This window comes from Parus major, chromosome 7 (genome assembly GCF_001522545.3).
Source record: "Parus major isolate Abel chromosome 7, Parus_major1.1, whole genome shotgun sequence".
Taxonomy (NCBI): Eukaryota; Metazoa; Chordata; class Aves; order Passeriformes; family Paridae; genus Parus; species Parus major.
The window spans coordinates 1,305,130-1,313,207 of NC_031776.1; the positions used below are offsets into that span (position 1 = coordinate 1,305,130).

Here is an 8,078-nt window from a genome sequence, read left to right on the forward strand (position 1 = left end):
CCTATTCTCTACTGAAGGCAGGAATGCTATTGAAAGTAAATATCATCCTATTGTCTTCAGGTTTCTGTTAATCTCTTAGAAAAAAAGTTAAAAAATATATATATTTGACAGTCACTTTCATACCATGAAATACATTAACACTTGAGCTGCACTAAGGATTAAAACAAGTACTGCCAGGGACAGCTTAGAGCACAGTTACACAACCCAAATAAGAATATAATGAAATAAGAGTATCATGCCTACAGGATTTTCACAACCCTGTTTAGTATTCTTTGCCTCCTGCATCACACCAAAGACATTTCCAAGTGCCCTTCAGCTATCACAACCCCTTGCTTATTAAAGGTTTGTATTTTAAGCAGAATTTAGCACCGATTTCCCTCGCTTCCTCCTTGTACCCCTTACCTTTTCCCTTTGATTGTTACTCCAGAAAGAAACAGGAGTATAATCCCTGCCTTTTCTCTGAGTGTGCTCACTCTTTAAACTCCTTGGTCCTCCCCTCTATTCAGCCCTTGCTCCGCGGAGCTCACCCGCACAGAGACTGAACCATCAGTGCCTTTGCTGCTGCTTTCTCATCTTCCCACGCTGCGGGCTGCTATTGCATTTCCCCGGCTGACTCCACCTCTCCTCTTCCCACTCTCTTTCCTCTTTAGATTCACTTCAAGGCCAACTTCCCTTCCTTGCTGCTGGGCTCACACAGCTGGGAGTGTAGTAAAGCAGGGGGAGGGGAGCGGAGCAGGGAGCTTTTATTCAGCAACGCTTCCTTAACCAAGCAGCTGCTTTGAAGCCCCAAGGTCCAATTTCAACTGCTGAAGTTGCCGGTAATAAAAAAACAGCTAAATATAACAGTGCTTTCAAAAGGCAGGTTTGAGGTGGGGGACTCCACTGCTAAAGCTCTCCAGCTGAAACACAGTCAGAATCTGGAAATACACAACTTGGAGTAGCCAGTAAACACTTGCTGGAATGAATATTTGGAATTACAGAAGGGGTTGGGTTGGCAGGGACCTTAGAGCTCATCTCATTCCACGGGCAGGGACACCTTCCACTGCCCCAGGTTGCTCCAAGCCCTGCCAAAGCTGGAAAAATTCCAGGGATCCAGGGGCAGCCACAGCTTCCCTGGGCAACCTATGCCAGGGCCTGCCCACCCTCACAGGGTTCTGTTGCCTCTATGACAGCAGCTAAATAGAAATTAAGGTCTCGAGGAAGGCAAATTTACATCAATACTGCAGATTCCACAGATTAAAGGTTAAAAACCATCAGGTTAAACTGATGGCAAAGGAAGCAGGAACCTTGGCAAACAAAGCTGCCATTCTCTGCATAAAAAATGTTCCATTGATCTTGGGACTCTGTTACTTACCCAGAGCAAAGCCTGAAAGGTGATGGTAAGAAAGCTGCTGAGGGATAGGATGAGTGGCACAGAAAATCACACCAGTGGTGCTGTCACTACAAAGACTGCTCTGCAAAGAAAGTTTGACTGCCATATCTCTAGGCATCTACAAAATCACACCTCCAGGTCACTAGAGCCAAAGTAACACACTGAGAAAAAAAAACCCAAACAGGAATAACAAGTCTAAAAATAGCAATATTTGAGTTTACACTTTTGGACAAAAGTATTTTCCATCCATTCATTTAGCCAGAACAAATTCTCACTCTTTCCAGGGTATGAATTTGCAATTTGTTGTGGCCATTTATTCCTGTAGCACTCCTCTTCCCCTGCTGCCCTTTCCATAGTTATTTCCTCATAAAACAAATGCATTTTACCCCCCTACAGCCCATCACTGCACACCACTCAGAAAATCTATATTCAGTAGTTTCCACTCTCTCCCTCTCTTTCCCTGTATTTTTCTGATACAAGAAATCTGTGCATCAAAATATTTTTAAAACCATATCCCAGCTGCATTGGAAATAAGACTTTTTTACACAACTGGGTTTGGGGTGGGTTTTTTTTTTTGTTGGTGTTCTTAATGATTACCACAGTTGTAAATGAAAGGCACAATTTCATTCCTTTTCTGCAGAGTCTGAAGGATGGGGAGGGAGGTGATCCTGCCTCCACACCCAACACTAGGAAGCGACACCTGGAGGAGTGCTGTTAAATGTGAGGGTCTCCTTGTACAAGATAATGGATTTATAGGAGAAAATTCAGCAAAGGACCAGAAGAGGATGAAGGGACTGGAGCATCTTTCACATGAGGACAGTTTGAGAGAGCAGGGACTGCTCAGCCTCGAGAAAAGCTCAGGGATGAGCATATCAATATGCCCAAGTACCTGATGGCACTTGGAATGAGGCACAAACACACATGTGAAATTCCATCTGAGCACAAGAAAACCCTTTCTGACCATGAGACTGGTCACACACTGGAACAGGCCCCCCAGAGAGGTTGTGCAATCTCCAGCTGTGGGGATGTTCAGATCCCAACTGGACAGGCTGCTCTCTGACCCTGCTGCAGCAGCAGCTTTGGCCTGGGTGATCCCTTCCAGCCTAAACAACATGAGTTTAAACTGAGGATACCTGAGAGATTAGACAAAACCCATATAGTGACACTGCCCCACCAGTTACAGCCAGGGCTGGAATCGAGTTCATGCTTCAGTCCTGAAGCCTCTTTCATTCCTAACCAGGGAACAGCTGGCAAGCCTCCCCCAGACCCTTTCTGGGACTTATGGAAATGCCAATAACAGAGTGTATCTTCTCCTCACTGGAGGGGAATGTTGATTACCTGCGGCTTTTGATGTACATTTCTCAGAGCTCAAATACATCCCTCCCCAAATGTCATGGGGTAGCTTTACCTTTAAAGCAAAGCTGAGGAAAGAGGGGAAGTTAGAAGTGCTGATGGCTGATGGGGGTTCTTCCTCCTGACCAATTATCAGTCATTTCCAAGAATTGACAGCAGTTTAGGCCATTGAAAAGTGGGATCAACTTGTGAACCCTACCTTAAAGTGTAAAACCAGAGCTCTCTGAGTTCTCTTTGTTTCCTGGCGGTGAAAGGTAGCAGAGCTCCGGCCTCTCGCTCTCTGCCCGGCCATGCGGCCGGGCGGGGGCCGGGCCGGGCCTGCTGCATCTCCCGGCTGGGAGATGGGGCCTGCGGGGGGCTTGTCCCGAGCCCTGTCTGGGCCGGGCCGGTTCCTGGCTTGGCTGCAGGTTTTGCCGTGATGGAATTCACCAGAAACTGCCGAGTGAAGAAGGAGAGGGGCTCTGAGCCTGCAGCAAGCAGAGACGGTGACCACACTTTCCAGAACAGCCATGAGGAACTCTCCATCACAGACGGCTCCAGTTCCTGCACCAACCGAAGCCACAGAACTACCTACAACAGCCTGGGCAAGATTTTAACTCTTTCATTACCCAGATGAGACTTGCGGATTAACTTTTTTATCCAGAGAGAGAAAAGGAGAATGATCAACATGAAAAGAGACTTTATAAACTACCAGTGACAAGAAAGAAAAGAAACTTCAAGAAAGGTAGAGAATTAAGAAGATGCTTTAATTTAGCTGAAATGTCTTTCTGTTAAACTATGGAGATGGACAATGAAGTCCTGGAAAAAACTCCTTTAATTCATGATAAGTATGCAGGGAGGAATAAAGTATTCAAAGTGTAAACTTGAGTAATTATGGTATAGTGAAGTGCTGGGAGATTTGAAGCCTTGAAAGGCAATGAGAAAACTGTTGTCTAGTGAAGCTCACAGAAACAGATGAAGAAGACTTTTTTTTTTTTACCTTTGAATACTCATCCTTAAAAATGCTATCCCTCGAATCATGACCCATACACATCTCAGAGTGATGTGAAAATGGGAGGGGTGGGCTCTGATAACAGCAGCTCTGAGCAGCTGATATCAGAACAATAGAAAACTATAACAAAAAATAGTTGTCGTGTGAGAAACTCCATAAATTAACAGGAAGAAACTTCTGTTTCCCTACAAAGACAGGTGAAAAAACTGTAGCAAGAACTGGGACTGTTTTAACCACCAAAGTTCCAAAGTTTTTGTCTCTGTTGTCATGTGAACGAGAGAATAGTAAATAGATAAGGGATGAAAAGGTTTTTCTAGAAGTTTATTCTGGTGTTCTTATTCTTGTTGTTTGTCAATAAACTTTCTTTATTCCTTTTAAGTTTTATGCCTGTTTTGCCCTTATTCTAATCCATATCTCACAGCAAGAAATAAGTAATTTTCTTAGTTATTAGTTTTAAACCACGACACCAAAGAAATGTGAAAGGGAACCTGCCTTGAGCAGCATCTGGATCAGCTTTGGACACGTGTGGGCAACAGAGATGATGCCACACTCTGGCTCAATTCATAAAAAATGTGATTAAATTTCCAGAAAAGATGCTGGCCACTTACACACCCTTGTTTGAAGAGTGAAGATTTTATGCATTTGTAGGACAAATCCTTTTTCACCCCTATTTGTTTCCAAAAGCTGCCTGTGGCTGCCTCAGCTCTCTAGCTAAGCAATGATGGATCTATACCAGATGCCACAGCAAGTAAGCTCAGTACCTGACTTAACTGCAGATTCCTTAATGCAGGGGATCTGATACTGCCAAGGGGTCCAGTTTTATTTCATGAGTGTTATCTTAGATGTCCTGAGTGGTAGCTCTAACCACAGCTGCATTCTCACACAAGTCACTGCACACCTTGAGTCAGGAGAGCTCACTGAGCTCCTTTTCTAAAGCTGAACAGAGACAGCACAAAAATAATCCCCTTTTACTCAGAGTTGAAATTAAGGCCTTTGTATGCAGTCACAAAATGCAGTCAACTGACTCACAGTTGAATGGAAAATAAAACCAAATTGCTTTCTAATCACACTTTAAACCCACTTTTCCCCTAGGAAAGGTTTAAGAACAAAAATTGGACTAATAATACCTCAGAAAACCTCAAGGTAAACAAAAGCTTATTTGTGAGGAACAGAACAAAAGTGGGGTTTGCTGCTGCCAGATGCCTCCTTTCCTAGTGTGTGACTCAGCCAAAGGCCTGACAACACTAAACTGCCAACAAAGACAGCTCCTCTTCACAACTCTTACATAAACACCATAAATCCTAATTATTAATTGCACCCAGAAGGTAACACAGAGGTTTGTAAAGCACTGGAACAGGCTGCCCAGGACAGGGATGGAGTCACTGTCAAAAGCCATGTGGATGAGGCACTTGAGGACGTGGTGAACACCGTGCTGGGTTGGTGGCTGGACTTGATGATCTGAAAGGTCTTTTCCAGCCTTTGGAACTCAAGGATTCCTGGGCCATCAGGTGGCACAGAGGAACCTGCAGAGAAGTGCTCCTGCTTATCTCCTCACAATCTTCAGTTCACCTGTCAAGAGCCCACAAGCACAGACACCTTTGGGCTCAAAGCCCTCGAAGATGTAATGGTATTAAGACACATCCTTTTCCAGGTAGAAGATGATGAATGGTTTTGGAGCAACCCCAGCCAGAGGCTTGGCTTTATACAAAGCTTCTGCAGGAAACCCTGGCAAGAGAGAAAGTAAGGGGAATTATATTACAGCAAATCACAGAATGCCAGATTGGGTTGGGTGAAAAAGGACCTTAAAGCTCATCTCATTCCACCCCCTGCCATGGGCAGGGACACCTTCCACTAGACCAGTTTGCTCCAAGCCCTGTCCAATCTTGAGCACTTGAATGGATGGGGAGTCCCCAGACTCTTTGGACAACAGCAAAATGGTTTAAGTGTCAAAGGATTGCCCCAGCTGGGATGTATTATCCGGCAAGGACCAAGTGAAACCTCAAGTCACAGACTCCCACTCAAATACTTTAGAGCTCCAACAGTCCCCTTAGGGACAGGACAATGTCACCTTGCTGGGAAAGGCTGGAAGGACCACCTTTCTTCACAGTGCAAGCAGCAGCCACTTTTAAAGCCTTGATATGTTGTTGAGTCTAGAAATAAGAGAGTCAGCTTTTCTTCTGCTCTGCCCATTTCTGTGCAGAGCTTGAGAGATTTATTCTGTGCAATAATGAGCACAACCACAGCCCTTACTTCTTTCTTGGCAGCTTTATTAAAACATTGCATTGCTCAATTAGATTAAACCATTTCATGTCAAGATTTACACCAAACCTAAAATAAGTAATTTTGCTATGTATGACTTTTTCTTTACTAAGCTTGGGGAAAATGCTCCTTAACCTCTAAACAAAACTGCGGTTAAGAGCTGAGTGTTCACAGCCTCTGAAAAACAGAAGCTTAGCATCCCCAAGAGATGGCTCTATCTAGAGGTCTGGAAAAGCCATGTCATAACAGATTTATTGCTGAAAAGATTATCTGACAAACGCTGACAGCTTCTCAACTTGGCTGAGCCCTGCTCTCTGCTTGTTCCTGCCTACCTCCACTACAGAGAGCAGAAAGAGCAGGACAACACCAGAGCCCCCACCCTACATTCTTGCATCAAAGGTGTCTATCCCTAGCCACAGAAATCCAAATCCAACCAAGTTCTTGACCTCAGAACGATCATGGAATTTTTGGCTGGACAAACTCAAGCCTAGTTCCTGAGGCAAGTGCTAATGGGACATTCCAGGTGCCTGAAAGTCAAGCGCTGCCAGCTGGCACTTGGCTCTTCTCTGCATCAAAGGGACCAGCAAAGTGAACCACTAATGGCCAAGGCAAAGACAATTTGTTATTGGAAGTTGTTGGAATATTCCACTGCCAGTCCCTTGAGTTCCCATGTGATTATTTTACAAGCTAAAACACCCAGGCAGCAATAATTCTCCAAAAACAAACAGAGAGGCCTAGACTCAGCATGAGGAAATGACTTGTTTTCTTAGGCAGTTTTTAAAGGTACAGATCACCTCTTGCAGGGATCTTTTCTCTACCCCCCTCATTGTGCACAACTCCCTGCAGTTCAGAAGCTCAAGCTGTACTTGTGGATATCTCTGCCCAAGACATTTCAGGATACTTTATACTGGCAAGACTTTGCTCCTGCCACAAACATAGAAACAAAGCTTTGAAGTCACAGTTTAAAAACACAGTTTAAAGACACACCTAAAGTTTTACTGAGCAAAGAAACTTCCAATAAGGAAAGGAATAACCACAAATATTAGTTAGTGATTAACTTATTCAGAAGACAAAGGAACCTTGTTTGTGTGTGGAGTATCCTCCAGAGCAAGAAACCTAATGAGATTATGTTGGTCCATTCTCACTGCAGAATTCACACAAATGAGGCTGAAGCACTTCTCACCATTAGTCATTTCTAAATTTCAAAGCAATGGGTAATTATTTAGCTTACTTTCAGAAATACCATGGCACCTATATCCAACTCCTTCCCTCAGTGCACTGATTAAATAGCTGAGAGTTGTTTGCATCAGGTGTTTTATCATTTCAGCAATGCCATACTCACAGCACAGAGAGGTGGAACAGCTGGAGGATCACAGAAGGAAATCACAGCTCCTGGTGGCCAATTTCCTCAGGTTCCAACGCTGCAGGAGGTGCAGTGCCTCTCCCACAAGTGCATTCCTGAGGAAAGCAGGCAAAAAACAAACCACAGATTTCAATAAAACAGCCTAAACCCCTACAAGGCATTTTGTAATCCTACAGCATTCAGGCTCAGAGCAGGATGTGTACCTGCCTTCCTGTCTGCACATCTAAGGTAGAATCAGCAACATTAAAGCATCTTCTGGGAGGGTCAGTGGATCATGACAAAACCTCTTCTGCAGCACAGAATCACAGGGGGCCTGGCACATGGCCAGGGGCTCCTCCAGCAGTGTGCTAGGACAGCAGGCACACAAAGCCCATCCCAAGGTTCTTACCTAGCACAGGAGGCAAGCCAAGACTCTGGGAAGCCAGACCTAGATTTGAGGACTTGCAAACCCCCTCTTCTTTTCTTATCCCTACCCAAATTACAACCCCCCCTGCCCATTTCAGCCTCATTTATAGCCTTGTGAGGAACGAGGCACAGCTGGGGCAGAGCCTGTGCCCTCACAGCTGCCTCCACCCAAAACAGCTGCACCTGAAGGATCTCTCCAGCAGCACAAAGAGCCAGCGTTCACTACGGCCCCAGCAGGGAGATGCCAAGAGATAAGGGAACATTGATAAAGAGAGTGTCCACCACAACCATGGCACAGGGAACCTAGGGTAACTTTGGGTGGCTTGTTTTGTTTG

General features: G+C 44.8%; 1 protein-coding gene across 10 annotated transcripts in view; it reads right to left on the bottom strand.

Moving 5' to 3' along the window:
* Positions 1–7,742, bottom strand: part of TRPM8 (transient receptor potential cation channel subfamily M member 8) — a 688,444-nt gene extending 680,702 nt beyond the window's left edge. For 7 of the 10 annotated variants that reach the window (XR_004498204.1, XM_033515907.1, XM_033515904.1 and 4 more), the window contains exon 1: positions 403–603. The gene's annotated coding sequence lies outside the window, so the exon portion shown is untranslated. Of the gene's footprint in view, positions 1–402; positions 613–7,317; positions 7,434–7,726 lie in introns of those variants that run through there. The other 3 variants (XM_033515900.1, XM_033515901.1, XM_033515905.1) reach the window with 3 other exon arrangements.
* Between the last annotated feature and the right edge of the window lie 336 nt (positions 7,743–8,078).